This window comes from Heliangelus exortis, chromosome 2, assembly GCF_036169615.1.
Source record: "Heliangelus exortis chromosome 2, bHelExo1.hap1, whole genome shotgun sequence".
Lineage (NCBI taxonomy): Eukaryota > Metazoa > Chordata > Aves > Apodiformes > Trochilidae > Heliangelus > Heliangelus exortis.
The window spans coordinates 42,417,008-42,434,658 of NC_092423.1; the positions used below are offsets into that span (position 1 = coordinate 42,417,008).

The 17,651-nt window shown below is 39.5% G+C and overlaps 1 protein-coding gene across 13 annotated transcripts in view; it reads right to left on the minus strand.

Annotated features, from left to right (window-relative positions):
- HDAC9 (histone deacetylase 9) overlaps positions 1–17,651 on the minus strand; it is a 458,285-nt gene that overhangs the window by 142,380 nt on the left and 298,254 nt on the right. The gene's annotated exons all lie outside the window — the stretch shown is intronic.

Genomic DNA, 17,651 nt, shown 5'->3' on the forward strand with positions numbered 1-17,651 from the left:
GATGCAGAGGCTTGTAAAAGACAAAGGTTTTTTCTAATATATTGAATAGATAATGTGATGTTAGAATATGCATTTTATGACCCTACACAAATAAAAATAAAATCTTCCTACAGTGCTGAAAGTGAAAAGCCATATCCTTGCTACTCGGTACCAAATTTGCTGAGCAACAGTGAGTCAGGTTCCTACAGAGGACTCTGTTCCCAAAGCTCCTTGGAAAACAGGAAAAATTTGCACACACGTTTTCACAAATCATTTAGAAACTCAGGAACTGTTACATGAGATCCCACTTGGGGACCATCTTTTTTGTCATAACTGCTGCTGGCTGTAGGCAGTGTAGAACCCTGCAGGAAAGGTAAGCAGGTGTGAAAAGTCTGAGACAGAGCAGAAGGGCAGATTTCACCCTCTGTTTTGTTTGTCAACAGATGGTGACTTTTGCTGACAGGGCAAAGGCCAAAATCCTGCTGAAGTCAGTAGAAAACATGGCACTCACTCACTCCACAAAGTAGAATTGCTTCCCAATACTTTTTTTTTTCTCTTTTTCTTTTTCTGTGCAGAGAGGCCTAGACTCTTAACAGAAACAGAATGTAAAAGAGAGATTTCCAAACCCCATTTTGAAATACAAATTTAGTTGGCATTCATACTTCCATGTTAGTACTACAGGCTCTGTTTTTCTTTATATAGATACACGTATATTATCTTTTTTTTTTTTTTTCCAGGATGTGCAGGTGGGGAGATGGAAATACCCCAGCCCCTCACACACTGTAGTGTGAACCCAGAGCTTATGGGAAGTAAGAAGGTCTACCCTGTGTGCAAAAAATGAGGCTTTTAGGAAGACCATTGCTCATCAATAACAGCTGAAATGACAACAAATGTTTTAAAAGGCAGCCTCAAAACCCACATTAATTTCTAGGGTCACCACTTCAGTGAAAAGGCATAAGGTCAAGGGAAGGGTAAATCACCTGGGACCTTGTCATAAGTGACTGAATAAAGAAAAAAAATATGGGTAAGCAAAACAAGAATTTACAAGAAGTGTCTTGGTTTTCGGTCATCAAACCATTTCCTTTTCTTTAAAGTCCTCAATTTTCCTATTTCATTTTTAGTGTTTGATGACATGATGTTGTATTATGGTCCAGGAACTATCTGGAGGCACCTTAACAGGTCTATGTACCCCCTTTCCTGGTAAGCACACTATAATACAACACAACAAAACATAACGTAACATACCATAATATACATTCATGAATTCTATCTTGAAATAGCTAGGTGCCTTGCTCTTACTTCATTAGCTTCACTAATGATTTTAATTGTGATACATTTTCATTTGAGGTATTTTGTGTGCTTCTAGACATACCCATCTTTTTGTAACCTTTGTTGGGGGTGCATGTGACTGGCAAGGAGAAACAAAGAATATTTTCCCTTTGAAGAGCAGAAGTAGATCAGCTCCCTAGTAGAGATTTAGCAATCTCTTTCCACAATACTGGCATAATGCTCACTAGAGAAGGCACAGGAGGTCTTTTGATGTCTATGGCATGATTGATCCTTCATCCTAGAGTCAAGTGACAGCAGAAGTAACTGTCTGCTGCTAGAATATTTACCATCACCTGCCTGCTCTCCCAGAGCGTGAAAGCGAGCTGAGCAGTTTGGAAGAAGTCAAGACCCTCACCTGCAGGAGCCCTTCTTCACACAGAGCTTTACTTCCATACATTAAATCAGTAGAATGGTTGCTATTTCTGCTGCTCTCCTCAACTTTGTAGGTTGCATTCATTACATTAACGAGTAGCTGGTACCCACACAGTTTGTTGAGCAAAGGGATTTTGATTCTATCTCTCACTGTTCACACTAACTAATGATAGTTTATCAACTGAGTTCACTTTTCTGATAAAAACTAGCATACAGAAGACAAAAGGGTTTTTCCCTATTGGAATGTTCTTTGACCTATTAGTGTACTCTACGTGAAGCAGGATTTTTTGCATATACTGCTAAAGGAGACCTTGGAAATCCAGTTATCAGTGAGGGGGAATTCATACTGTGAGCAAATGTCCTGGTCGGACTTTCCCCAATGCCTGTAAACTGAGCTCTGAGCCTTTAGAGCTGCCTTGCCTGCCTTTCTTTCACTTTCAGAAATGAACTTCATTTGTGCAATGCCTGCAAAAGCTTTTTCAGTGAAGCTGCGAGTTCTCTGTTCAGTTAGTACCTGCAAATTTATCTACCTAGGTCTCAAAAAAGTCAGTTTAAGAGGGTTTTATTTTATGGTGTCCTGAAGAAACAAAAAAGCAAAGACTGGAACATTTCAAAATGTAGATAATTCCAGAAGATGTTCCTACATTTGCTTATAAAAAGATAATTTGTGGCTATGCAAGCAATATAAATAACACTATTTTTTAGGCATATGAAAAAATTAAGGTAATTTTTTAAAATTTGATCAGCCTGTGTGAACGATACCTAAAAGCCATACAGCCATATATTTCAGCAATTTGTTAAAGACCAAGAAGAGAGCCTGTTCTTGCTCTTCTAGTGTGTTATGTTTATATCATTCTTCCCTCCTCAAATGAAACCAGACACATACCTAGGTTTCGACAAATGTTTATCAGCATAATCAGTCCAGGGAAGGAGAAGAAATTTGTGGGTGGTTGGATGGAAAGCTGCATGACACCTGCTTTAATTTCTGAGGTCACAGAAAATCATTTGCCTGTGAAAACCTTTCAAAATTCCTTCAAAATGCAGTAGTTCCTCTCTCAAGGCTTATATTGAGGCTTGCTTACATCCTCTGGAGACTTCGAGATCCTTCGACTGTAATTTAAAAAACTCTAGACATCAGCAAATTTTGGACTTGTTTAGGTTTTAGCCATAGTTTTAGGGTAACTTCCTGATTAGGTTTGATTTTACAGACAACAGATCACCAACATGAAATACATACATTTTTTCCAGCCACCTACATCTTTATGCTGTGAACACCTGAGATACTCTGTGTCACAGAGACAAATGGATTAATTCAATGAGTAATGTGGATAATCAACACACATATCTGGCTTCTCAAATGCCCACCTGGCCTCTGGAAAGAATTAAAGCAACACAATGAATTCATCTCCAGGTTTTATGTGCTACAGCACAGCAAACACATATGTCCACCTTTCCAGCAATATGACAAAAGCAGTATCTGCACATCTGCAGGGTTGGTGATTTGTGTGAATATATTTGGAGCACTTCTCAGGTAACCTGAGACTTGCCTGCCCAGCAAGGAGCCTGCTAGTTCCAGGTGCCTGAGATTAGTTCATTAGTAGAAGCCAGCAATTAGAGCCTCTGCCAGAGCAAGTGGAAGGCTATTCATCCCCTTCCTAAGAAACCAGCTTAGGTCCTCATTAATTATTTCAAGGAGGATTTTTAGACTCCTATCTAAAGAGAAGATGACCCTTTTAGAGGAATAGAGGTAAATATTTGTTATTCTCCTTGTATTACTGTAAGATTTATTGTTTAGGAGGAGCTGGGATTAATTAGTGTTGGTGTGAATGCTACTTTCACATAGATATGTGATTTGTATGATTTTGTGCTTAAGGTTTTGTGAGAATACTTACTTGCTTCTACTGGAGGTGAGAAATGGTGACCCCCCCCTCCCAAGTGTTTCAGTTGGATTGTCAGATGGTCTTTTTTGGATGATAAAATATAGCTGAATTGTCAATGAATTAATGCTTATTCAAGCTGTTATGTTTTTTGCAGAGAACAAATATGTGGAGTTCATCTGTAAAAACTTTTCTTGCCTGTCAGCAGTCTGCTTTTTAATATAGTTTGGTATGTTTATGTTTAGTTTAATCACAGTTATATACAGCTGAAGATTTGTACATTGTACATCTGTACCATAATCCAAAGTGTGCATGGGCATATGGACACCTCTCTTCAAGGTTTATGCTTTAGCTTGTTTTTCACTGTTGTAGAAAATATTTTTTCTCTTGAGAAATTCAAAATTCTCTCCTAATAGTGAGATTACTGCTTATAGGCTCTCACATATTTATGGCCAACTTTTTAGCCTTCTGTTGCTGTCCTTCTGCTGAAGGATGAAATGTGTGCTAAAGTCTATTAACTGCTCAAAATCATTCATGTATCGCCCATTCACCCATCCTCCCTTCCTCTTCCCTTCCCCAAAGACCTTCAGTACTACTAACTTCACAAGGATTTTCCTCTGAAAGCATTTTTTTTCCCACCTGTTCACTAGTTAATTTTTATCTATCATTTTCAAAATTTTTTCTGAAAAATTTCTGAAGGACAAAATATTACTCTGAAAGGTATTTCTGACTCCTGCTCTGCTGCCTTGTCTTATACAGTGGCCCCTCTTGGAGGCCCTTTCTAGCAACAGAAGAACAGTGATTTCAGGTTCTGTCAGCTGTCTTCTCCACCACCCTCTTTGACTTCCCAGTGCAGAAGCTGAATGCATCCAAGGGGTTTCTAGGTCAGCCAGTGGCTGCATCCAGCAAAACAGCCTCTACTTCCAGTAAACAAAGCTCAGTCCTTTAAGGTGCCAGCGATGGCAGCTCAAACCAGAAAGTCCAATTCAGTTAGAAATCCCGGGCACCCAGAAATTTCTCATACACTTCAGGGGTACCTAATTCAGTGCTTCAGAAATCATGGACCTCATGAAAATATTAATTAATAGGATTGACCTTTGTTATCCCAAGAAGTGACAAAAAACAGCAAGACGGAGAACGAGGAATTTTTCAACAAGGATTGTTGAATTAAGAGCTGTAGGTAAGCAGAATTTGTAGAACTTTTGACCTAGGAGTTTTGTGAACTGCTCTTCTGCCTGCTCTCCTCAAACAAAACCATAACCCATAAGCCTGCAGGAACTGAGAAAAAATAGGTCATGAGATCTACTGAAAATATTTGTGCGCCCAAATGTGAAAATGCAGGCATGACTTCTCTCTGCTGATTTATCCAACCCAGACTAGAAATTAGTCTGAGGTATCCCTGAAAATGAGTATGTTGAGAGGTCTTCTTTTAAAATGCTCTGTCACTTAGAGAAAACATATGACCATGAAACCCTACCAGTACTATTTTTGACAAAACCACATGTAAAGCAACAAACTTCCCTGGTCATTGCTTTCCTTAGAACTGCAAAATAAATCAGTATCACCATCTGAAATATAGTCAGCCACAAATTCAGAATCAGCGTTTTTATGAAAAGCAAATAAATAGCAAGTACGGATACAGAGTCATAGAATAAATAGGTAGAAATGGGTTTAGGTGAAGCAAAAGCATAGACAGAAAAAAGCAGAGCAGCTAGTCTTGTGGCATCTGAGTATATTAGGTGTAAAATGAATATGTTTAGAGGTCTCCTTTTAAACTGCTCTGTCACTTAGATGGGTGTTTAATGAGGATATTTTAGAATTTGGTTTGGTTTTGCTGTAACCCAGGGAACATGGTGTTGACTAGAAAATGAGTCAACAGAAATGAGGCCTTATCACTGAGTTTTGGGTGCAGATACAGAATAGCATGATGAAAACCACACCCAGAACTACCAAGATTCCTCGGCAGAGAAGAATTGCCTTGACTAGCAGGCTGCTGCATAGGGTAAAACAACCTCATGCCTTCTGCTTTCCTGTTTCCTTCTGGAGAACTCTGCACAGGCTGATTCCAGCTACAGCCAAGATCAGCTTTAGTGTCTGAGGTGGCCCTACTGCAGTGACTGCCCAGGGCATGGTTACCACCCTCAACCAACTTTGTTTTCTCCTTCTGTTCCTGAAGCCTCAAAGCTGCTGCTGAAGAATTCTCTGCCCCTGTTCATTTTTAGGGTAGGAGCACCTTTAGTATGGCAAAACATATCAAAATGACATTTCTCTCAAGTGAGCCAAGGAATAGAAAGACTACTAATGGGCTGAAAAGAATCTACTTTATCAAACTGTGTAGGAGAGGATGCATTCCTTACCATACCAAACGTATGGGTCAGAGCTGAGGCCAACATCTACTGTTGCACAGGGAAGTATGTGGGGTGTTTATCTGGGGTTTCAAAGTGTGGGGTGGTAAATATTATCTCCCTTGGAACAGGAGTTTCCAAAACTCTGAGCATCTACAACGAGCCACCCTGGCCCAATATAGGTGAGGAAGCAAGGCATCCACATGGATTAAGTTTTCAGCTACATGTGAGAAGAAATATGAGCCAGGCAGTTGTTAAGTTGAAGCCTGGCATGATTAAGAAAAGAGGAGCGATAGGATCATGTTTGGGAGTGGCAACAAGGAGGACCCTAAAGACAGAGCACTTTCTACAGGAGGGAAATTTCAAGAGTCCACCTGAGCTGGTTTCCCTCCTGGTTCCTGTTCTTGCAAGACCTGCCTTCTCCATTCCTGACATTGGTAGGGACTTGACTTTGCTCACTTCTGCTGATGTCCTGACTCTGTGTGTGGGGGGGAATAGCCATCTAAGGAAATTGCAGAACCTTCTCAAAAGCTTGGGCTTCAGGCTGAATCTTTTCCTCATTTTCTGACTCTCCCAGAAATTTAATATAAATATATAAATAATCAAGGGTACGAGAGGAGAAAAGAACCATTTGAAAATCCTATGCATTGTTTCATTATTTATTTATTTATTTTTAGAATCCTCTCGGTAGGGTTGTGGGTGTTTTTTACTGTATTACTTTTACTAGAAATACCACAAGGCTTTCCTGAAGTCATTTGGTGCTTCACCAAAAAATAATGAGAGAATAGCAGAGATTTATACCATTGGAAAATTCACATGAATTGCCCTAACTTTCAATATGAACAAGTGTTTTTGTTTGCTATACTTTAATGGGAAGAATAGGTTTTTTAATAGTAGTTAATGGTTATGAGCATCGAATCTGAGCAGCTTTCCAGCAGTCATTTGGTTAAACAGTTAGATGGCCAGAACTAATTAATGAAAAATCACCTTTCCCACCTGTTTCATTGTTCTAGAAAATGTCACCCAACTCCCTTAATATTGGCAAATCTGTTTGATCTCACCTTATGCAGATAATTTCAACCATTACCATTTTTCTGCTGTTCACTGAAACCATTTTTTTAACAGACTTGTGTGGTTTCTTTTTAAGTGAAGAATCAGTAGTTTGGCCTTCACACAGAGATATAATTGTCTCCAGGCTAAATTCAGAAGCAGCCCTGCTGAAAGTCTGTGTTTTCTGAGTGTTTCAACAGATTCTGCTTTGGTTTTATAGGCAACTCTGCAGACTTTGGGATTTATTGTAGAATTGATGGAAATTACTTGGCTCTGCCATATAAAGAAAAACACTCGGAAATCCCTGCTTTTCAATATAGAGCACACACACACTAACATTGGTATCTAAAATCATGAGGTTGTATAAAAGCTCTCTGTGGATGCCTCCTCTCTTGTAATAAAAGGTACCTGGTGTCAGAACAGGGAGCATTAAGGGTCATCACATATAAGAGCCAAACCTGAGTTGTTTTACCAACTCTTTTCTCTCTGTAGATATCCTCCACAGCTCACTGTATCTAACCCACCAACTCCAACAGGTGTGTGTATCAACACTGCACACACCAGAGCTCTTCTGCACAAAACATCTATTTCTGCTTTTGCCTGCGTGACAGCAGAGTTATAACCTGATGGATTCCAGGTTCCAGTCCTTTGCTGCCCCTCTGAAGATTTCAGAGATTTATTACCAGAACTTGCACCTTACTTCAGTGTGGTTAAAATGTTAACAGACTTCCTTTCTCCAAGATATTTGCAGCAGAAGTTATAGGTTTTTATGGGGGGGGGGAAGAAAAAACCAAAAGGACAAATTTACACACACACGTACAAATATCACAATATTTTAAAAATTTTTTGTATCTCCAGCACTCAGCTCTTAACTTCTTTGATTTTAGCACACAGCAGTGATATATAGTGAAATGATGATATAATTTGAGATGCTTAAAAATATAGAAAGGGTGCTGTGGAAGGGGAGAAAAACTGAGGCTATCACAAAACATGTTTTCAGATCTGTTCTGTATACTTATAAGTATCTTGTATACTTCAGAATGCTCTATATATTTGTAGAACAGATACATTTCTTCAACAAATACAGTTGGTTGTACTTTAAATTTTACTTTTGTTTTGAATAAGATCAAATTCTTTGTAAATTGAACTGAATGCATAAAGATTTCTTTTAAAGATTTCTTTTAAAGATTTCTTTTAAAGATTTCTTTTAAAGATTTCTTTAGACCAGGGATTTTCCTACTGTACTTTTCTCAGCCTAAGGTTTGCAAGAATAAAAACCACCAGAATAGGCTAATTGAAAATGGAGGGGGAAGACCCCTATGCTTGCTGATTTAGGACCAATCAGAGGGTTAAAAAAAGATGGAAAACACTATATGGAAGCATAACTGTATCTGCAGACTGCAAAATAAATTCTTGAATTTCTTATTCCTTGAGCAAATCCTTGTACTAAAAATTAAGTATAGCTCAGAAAAGTTCACCATGCTTGTTACGTTTCATGGGGAAGATGAATGAATTTATTTGAACTTGAATTTGCTTCATCACAATATACTTCAAATGTCCCCTCTTAAAAAAAACGTAGTTAGGGGATAGACTGGTAAATAGACCAGGGGCAATGTGGAAGGCTGGATGAGACTAAAAGGTAGAAGAGAGAGGGAAGAGTATTACAAAATCTAAAAAACTGAGCATCATAACCTTTTCCTTTCTTACCCTCTCTGTGATAATGCTCTCAGTTTGCTTTCTGTTTATAAAATTTAAAAGCTGTTTTGCTTTTTGTGTTCCGGATCTTCCTTGCTCTTGTCCTTTTTCCAACAAAAGTTGGGTCTCCCATGTAAATCTCATCTTCAGAATTATCAAGTATCATAAGATATCACAACAAAGACAAGAAATGGAAAAAGTAGAATAATAATAATAAAAAGAAGGAGGGGCAAAAAGAGCACTTGTCCCAATGTAGCTCTTCAGGAAGGTGATTCTTTGATTTGATCACACTACATAAGGATCTAGAAGAGATCTCTTTTGGAAGTATACAGGAGCATATTACAGGAAGATGGAATGTTTAAGAAACCAAAAGATTAGAGCCCAAACCTAGTCTATATTCCTTATCTGGGCTCTGTTACTCTGTACCATGACCCATTTCCTTCCTGAAATATGAGCAAGCACAACACACATAGGTATATTGATTAAAATTTTCCAAGCTGCCTAAATATGGAAAACATTAATTTACTTTAGAAAATGGCTGGTTTTTTGGTTTTTTTTTTCCAGAGGATGTCTGCTTCACACTTGGAATCAGTATCTCCCTTTTTATAAAGGTCAGCTAAGACAGCAGCATCTCAGTTTGTATACTGGGGATTCAGTGTATACTGGAGATCAGCTCCATGGCCAATAGAGTCCCTTAGAGCATCTCCCTGAGCACAAGCCCCAGGGGCACCTTAGGAGGGCATCCACATGCTGGAGATTGTCTCAGAGGTGGTGGCTGAGCAGGAGGACCACAAGTAGTTGGAAAGTGGCAGATGAGCCAGCTGGGAAGCACAAATCCAGGGTGGGTGCAGTCAAAGAGCAGAGGGATTCCTGTAATCCTCAAAAGGACCTGACATTCAGTGGAGAAAGTCTCCTCCAGTAATATTATAATTTATAACACATTGTAGCTTGTTTTGGGGCCAGACTGGATTATTTACACATCTCTAAGTCTAGTCAGACTAGAGGAGAACCAAGAAATTTATTCTGGAGTTTCACTGGGATATCTGAGAGGAGGGTTTGGGACTTCAGTAGCAGCTGCTTAAAGCAATGCCTGCAAGGAGGAGAGACAGTCATTTTCCAGCTACACAACACTTGGGAAAAATATGTACTAGAAAACACTGCACCAGATCAATAGCCACAATTTTAACTACATCTGGTGAAACCTGACAGGAGGGAAAGGAGGAATCCTGAGCACCAGTCAAAGGAAAATGTTAATTCTAATTGTTGTATTTAGTTGGCCTTGTCTTGTGACAAGTTTGTTACTATGCAGATTTCCTACCTGCCACCTTCTATGGGAGGATTTTACAAAGTGAAGTTATGCAGGCAATTCCCCTTGCTTCTTGCCTCTTTATTCCTAATTATGCTGGCCCTGTGTTCACTCAAGATAACATTATAGCTGTCCCCAAATGCTCTAGGTTTGGGGCCTATTACAAATGAAATTTTTAGTGCTTGGAATTTTTTTTCTTCTGCTACAGAACTGTAGCTGAAAACAAGTTTTGGATTGCTTATTGTCTGACGATGGATGGTTGCATATTATCTTTCTATGGGCATGATTTTTCAGACTTCCTTTTGTCCTCAGAGACATATACAGTGTAGTGTCACATAGAATAATTTGATTCACTCTGTAGGGTTTGTTTTTGAAATATATATGTACATTTACATATACTATTGCAGTTCCTGTCTTTCCTGATAGGACTGTCTATTTTCTTTCTCTGTAATAAATATTCTGTGTATGATACATACCTATTCCTTGCACAATGCCATCTTATTAAAGGGTGTCATGAAAGTAATCTATAATTCATCTGCTACATAGAGAGCAGCTTTTTGTGAAAATAAAATGTAGAAATTTTTGGATTATGAATCCAAAGTGAAAAGAGATCTTGATTTCTACATCTTTTCTTTAACCATTACTACAGTAGTAATCACATGATTGATCACATCAGTATTATTCTCCCTTGTTTTAATGCAAAAATAGTGCCACTCTGTGGCTTTCAGTGTTTCTTAATAGGACAGATAACAATACAGGTACATCAGAAACTCTTTTGTTTGTGCTGGATTTGGTAAGAGAAAGAAGTTAGAGCAATGGGCACTGTAAAATATCACATCTTTTATGTACTGCACAGACAAGTTAAAGCATTCCCATTCCATAGCTTTAAGCTGGATGCAAATGGCCTCAGCATAACTTAGGTAAGTAGATGGCTCATCCCTGTGACCTACACAGAACCTTCATGATATAGGCTCCCTGGAAATTTCTCAGCTGTTTTTCTCAAGTCTTGCTGGGAATATCCAGGGTGTTTTCCTTCCAGCCTCAGGAAGCATTACTTCTATTCAGAGAAAGCATGAGGAAGGTAGTCCCATAACACGCAGTGTATAAACTATATAACATGTAGTTATATACCTGGTACACCTGGTGCCCCAGCCCACCCTCAGGGCTACTGAAAGCCCCAAGAACCCTGCTGAGAGCACCCCAAGCCAGGCAATCCTGCAGCACTTCCAATACAGGACACCCCGAACCTTTGCCACCACCATGGGAGGTGGCCTGCAAATGCTGCTGGCCACAAGGGACCTCTTCAAAAAGGATGGATGGTGTGAAATGTTCCTCAGCCACCCGTGGCAGAGCTGCAATGCTGGGCTGGAATCTTTGTGGCTGGGTTCAAAGTATTGGATCCTGGCAGCCCAGCAGAGCACATTCCTGTTGCTGCTCTCTACAAGACAGGATGCATTTGAAGGTTTCTTCCCAGGAACCACAGGGGGTTAAACCTGATCTGATTACAATATCTCACAGATATGCTAAAACATGACAGATTTATCCCAACCAGCAAGCTAACACTATCCAGAGGCCCAGCCACAGGCAAGGAGCTTGTTGGCTTCTTCCCTCTCCCCTTTCAATGATCTCCTCTGACTATGGGTATTGGGGTTTCTCTGAGTATACAAACCTAATGAAAGCAATTAAACACCTAATAGTGACATTTAAAAAAGAAAAAAATAGATGAGATTGTGCTAAAGCTTCTTTTACTGAAAATTTCAGAAATATCCATGGTTTTCATCATGGAAGTTCAGATTCACACATCCAAGTGTCTCTATGGGCATTGAAATGTGCAATACACATGGGTATAATTTAATTTGGAATAATTTGCTGCTACCTGGCCTTTTTTACTTACTTTTAGTCAGTCTATAGAGAGTTTAGAAGCCTTTTATAGGAAGGGAGGAAAATAAGAGAAAGGGTTCTTTTTCAGTCTTGAGGCATCAATTGAAGTTATGATAATGCCTGGTTTTTTATTGTTTTTATTGTTGGTTTTTTGGGTTGTTTTTTTTGTTTGTTTGTTTTGTTTTTTGTTTGTTTGTTTGTTTTTGTTTTTGGTTTTTTTTTTTTGCTTGGTTGGTTGGTTGGTTCTTTTAACCTGGATTTAAGCCCTGCTGATTCTTGCTGTCAGACAGCAGTATTCTTCAGTGTTGTAATACAGTACATCCTATACACCACACCCTAAAACAGTTCCAGGATTTTCTTCTTTGCTTAGGAGGGATCATGAAGTTGTAAGCCAGACTTTTGTATCAGAAGTAGTGTGGCCAGCAGGACTGGGGCAGTGATTGTCCCCCTGTACTCAGCACCTCAAGTAGGGGTTCAGTTTCAGGCCCCTCATCCCAAGAAAGTCATTGAGGTGCTGGAGTGGGTCCAGAGAAGGGCAGCAAAGCTGGTGAAGGGTCTGGAGACCAAGTCTTAGAGGAGCATCTGAGGGAACTGGGGTTATTTAATCCAGAGAAAAAGAGGCTGAGGGGAGACCTTATCACTCTCTAAAATTACGTGGAAGGAGACTGGAGCAAGGTGGGTGCTAGTCTCTTCACTCAGCTTACTAGCAATGGGACAAGAGAAAATGACCTCAAGTTGTGCCAGGGGAGGTTTAGTTTTTATATCAGGAAAAATTCCTTTACCAAAATGGTGTTCAGGGAGTAGAACAGGCTGGCCAGGGAAATGTTGGGGTCACCAGCACTGGAGGTATTTATAAGATGTGTAGATCTGGTGCTTAGGGACATGGTTTAGCTATGGGCGTGGCACTGTAAGTTTAATGACTGTACTCATGGACTTAATGATCTTAAAAGTCTTATCAAACCTAAATGATTCTATGATTTCAGTATAAAAAGTGTTAACTGCAGTTATTCAATCTACCCAAATTCTTTTGAAAACAAAGTGCAGTCATTACTAAGAGCAAAATTAATCTTGCTGCAGTGGAAATAACATACTTCAATTTTACATGGCAGGAAGAAAAACACTGCCCCAATTTATGAGTAGCCACCATCTGAAGGCATTGAGATTTTTAGGCCTCTTGAATGGTGACCTAAAATACCTGGGAAACATCTGAGACAACAGCTAATTGTTAAAATGAATCTCTGTTGTTATTAAGCATTCACATCACAGGCATCTATTTGTGCCTATGTAACCCTGGCCAAGAGAGGGAATAGCACGAGTTCCCATGAAGGAAGCTTGGAGTGCAGATCCTTGGTGCCTAAACCAGAGCTGTGAGTTGTCTCACCTACTCTTTGAATTTTAATGAGAAAGGAGGCAGTGAGAAGCTCTGAGTAGGGGGCTCTATCTGGCTCCCTCCTGCTGTGTAATGTTTGTGTCCTGGTGGGTGTCTTCTCCCCAGGGGTAGGGTTGGTGGAAGAGCCTCTCCTTTTCATGTAAGCAAGGGTTACAGGGCCAGGCTACCAAAAGAGCTGCTCCAGAGGCTGAAAGCCCCAAGAGAGTTTTGGGTCAAGTTAGGTTACTTAAGGAGGATTTGGATCTCTGAAGATGTTTTGTTTTCATTCTTTGAATTAAAATTTAATTTAAGTAATTGAAATACATAATCCGTCTCTGAGGAATGCTGCCTTAATCTTGTCTCTTAGAAGAAAAAGCAGGATTTTCAAATTTTATCTGTTACTGATCAGCTGTATGAGCTTACACCAGTCTCCTAACCTCTCTGAGCTTTTGTGTCACCTTATCTCATCCTGGATTTATCTGTCCTTACTATGGAAATGTCAAGCAGTTTTTCCTTTGCAATGTGACAGTTCAGTGCTCAGCACTAAGGGTGCTTGACTGTGGTTGTGGAGCTAAGGCAGCAATACACTTAATGAAAAACTATCTGAAAAATCCTTTTCCTTATCCTTCTGCTTCCCCACGTCCACCTCTCCACACCAAAAATCCCCCAAACAAACAGAATAAAAATTAAAAGCTATGAGTTTCATTTAGTTTGTTTCAGCATAGTAACTACCTACATAGGTATATTTAATATGAAAATATACAATATATAAATTATACTTAGTAATATGAACTAATAAATATTTTATTAAAAAAAAAAAGGAAAGGAAGAGGTAAAGAGGCAAATGTAAGGAATTAGTTCTAAAGAAAAAAAAAAGTGAGAGAAAATAAATTAGATGGGTGGAGAGAAGAAAGAATCCAGCTTTAATAGATAAAAATTATAGATAAATTATAAATTCAAATTATACGTAACTGAGACTATGGATCCAGGCATTGACCTTCTCATCTCCTGGAAATGGTGAGAGCATCCCAGCTGTGACTTTTGAACATGCAGACTGCATGAGGTTCTGTTGAGCGAACCCTGATCCCTCTGCAACAATTACTTTAGAAGCATTTCACCTTCCCCTGTGCTGTAATAGAAAGGCTTCTGAACCTGTGGTTATTTTGGAGGAGATTAGATTGATGCTTTATTCCACGATAAAACAATATATACCCTATTTATTCGATGCCTTCCAAAACCCCACAGTAATTAATTGCTGCAGCGTATGGTTGTGGTAGCCCAGTGGTCAGAGAAAATCAGCTGAGAAAGCGGGGCTGGTGGCACACCAGTGGCAGCACCCACCCACTGGTGACCACAGTAACCTTTTTGGGAAAAGTCACTTCCATCAGTCAGGGCACTACAGGGCAGTGGCCGCAAGGCAGCAAAACACCGCTTGGAATAATTCTTTGCAGATGCCAGGATCCGGAAGTCTCGGGGAGAAAAATGAAAGCCATTCACTCTTCCAATGACATGAGCCTTTGATACCACAAAGTCATTTGGACAGAGAGCTCCAAGGTCAGGAAGGCACGTAAAGATTGGTGATTAGAGAAATACTATATCAGCAAAGTGTGGCAAGCTATTAAAAGAAACTGTAGCTTTTATGATTGTGTTGCTGGAGCTTCCCCAGGGCTATTTGTATTAGATATTGAGTTAAGCATAACTTATTTAGTCCCAGCATTCCAGAAAACATTTTGATGTCAGCTACTGAAGGAAAGTAAACACAAGGAGGAGGAAACAGTACTGATCCCAAACAGATAAAAAATATTGTAATTTAATTTTGTGAACCCATGCATGGTAGAGCATTAAGAAAGAGGAACTTTTAAAAGGCTGATTTGACTTAAAAGACTTGGTTGATAGAGGTATTTAGTCACTGTGCAGCTGAGGGAGGGAGGGTGGAGAAACAGAGGTGATTTATCACCTTGAGTATAACTACACCCTGACAAAGCATGAATGCAGTTTTCTGCAGACAGCATTTTTGTCTAGAACAGATTTTATGCACATGTGTGATTCTCATCTAATCCTGTGGGCTTGGGCGTATGTTGGGCCAAACTATTTGCTTAGCTGGGCTCTTTGCCCAGTGGATGTTCTGATGGCTGGTGACAGGGATTTGCCTGCCCTGTAGTGAGCAATTAAGTATCTTTGGGACTGTAATTTAGGAATGGCTGCATGGGTCTGGATTTTTGGTCACTAAGTGAAGAGGTCAAAATCCAGTGTAGAGGCTGATAATATCTGCACAGATATTGTCTTCCAGCTCAGCAGCTCCAGTGCAGGAGTCGTGCTTGTTTATTTCTGTAAGAAGCCAGTACATCCACTGGGAAATTCTGCTCCTGGGTTCTCTATTCTCTCAAAATAGTACTGTAGACCTGAGGAAATCACAGGTATAAATGTAAGGTCAGGTGTGGTTTTCTTTGCCAGAAATAACTGTTTATTTAAGCATGAGGAAGTGGGAGAGCTGGAACCTCAAAGTCAAATACAGCTCAACCTCCTTAACAGAGGGAAGACACCTCAACTACAGCTCCTTGCAGGTTTTTTCATGTCATTTTGTCTGTGCTTTGATTGTAACATTTTTTAAAAGGTGCTTTTAGGTGGGAATTTAGCACTCACAGATAAGTACTGCAGAAAAAAAGGGTCAAGGAATATAGCAGAATTAGCATAATGTTACAGTTATCACTCTAGATGTTATCTGTCCAGAGATATTGTCCAAGAAAATTTGTACTTTCTGCTGCCTAGCTCTGAGGAGGTGTATTACTGTCAATTTGTTTTGAACCTAGGCAAGATGCCAACCATTCCAGTTCCTTTTATCTCAATAGAAGACAAGTTCTATAAGATTCTGAAGACCATACTTCAGTGCTTCTCTTCATTATCATAGTTACAGTTCAGTGACCTCACACTGCTGATAAAGTAATTTTTTTCATTCAAATTGTGAAATTCTACATTTCTAGGTTCTGAATACAAAAGATTTTCAGTATGAGGTGAAGTGGAAGAAAACTTCCTCTCCCTTCTTTCCTTGCTATATATTTTTGTGCTAACATTTTCACTGCAAAGAAATTACTCATTACCACAGGAATATCCCAGCTCTGCAGGTTACATATTAATGACCAGTTCTCCCAGACAGGGGATCATATTCCATTCAGAAGTGTAAATATTATGTCTGCTAGTTACCAAACATGCCAGATAGGACTTAGCAACTAAGACTTCATTTGCATGTCCTCTGCCTAAAAACATACTAGTTAATACAAAGACTTCCCAGCTATTTTTTTTAACCTTAACGACTCAGTCTTACAGATTTGTCCTAATTCTTGCCATATTTAATAAGATGATTCTGGACTATAAATTCTCTACCTCGTAATTCCTAAGTTACCACTTTATTGCACTTTTAGGCCGTCTTTAACAACAGTTAGTCTTTTACTCAGTAATACAGCTGCTACATTTTATATGCTATGAAACAGATTTGAAGCTTTTGGGGACCCTTAGCTAAAAAGGAGAAAGGTTTTTGCTGTTCACGACTTGTCTTGAGGAGAATAATTTGTCGATTAAGAAAAGGAAAGTAGAAATGTGCTTCACCCTAAAGCTAGACAGGAAAAATTAGATAAATTTAATAGAAGAATCTCTTTGGCTATGACTAAAGGGCTAGATAAAGCCAAAACAGATTTAAGAAGATAAGAATGTCAGAAATGCTGTACTGCAATCTGTCGTGCCCAATACTGTCTCAGACAACACGAGATGCTGTTTAGCAAGAGCACATGAGCACTGCTACTCTCTGCAATTCATTCTTTTCCTAGCATCCAGAATTTTTGCATTATAGATGTTAGAGGTACATCCCTGCCTCTTTAATACCTACTTATGACCCTGTTGCTCATGAATTTGTCTAATTCTGTTTTGAACTGCTGGTTCTACAATCTCCCATAGCAAGAAATCCCAGAATTTCACTACTCACAGAGCAAAGAAAAAAGTCTTGCCTGTTTTAAACTGATCTCCCTGTAATTTCAGCAAAAGCTCTCAAATCAAACTTTGCAGTATTTGGTAAATAACACTTCTTCATCCACTTTGTCTCCTGCCCTTGTGATTTTGTAAATGTGTCTCTTAGGGAAGGTATTCTGTTGCAGAATTAGAGATATTTACCCAGGGGAGCCTGTGCACTTTTCCACCCTTCCATGGGTGATAATATCACCCCTCTTCTCCGTTGTACAAATTACCTTTCTGTTCAGCATTGCTGAAAAAGCTGTTTTATTTGCTGTTGGTGCTGCAGCTGGCCTCGCGGGTCACCTGCTGAGCAGAGTGAGGATTCTTCTGGCTTCTACCCAGCTCCCTTCTGGCCCCAGCATGCCCCAGATCTGCCCCCAGTTCTGTGGGCCAGGGAGAACCTGGCAGCCCCTTGGGGAAATCTTAGTCCATAGGTGATATTCCCT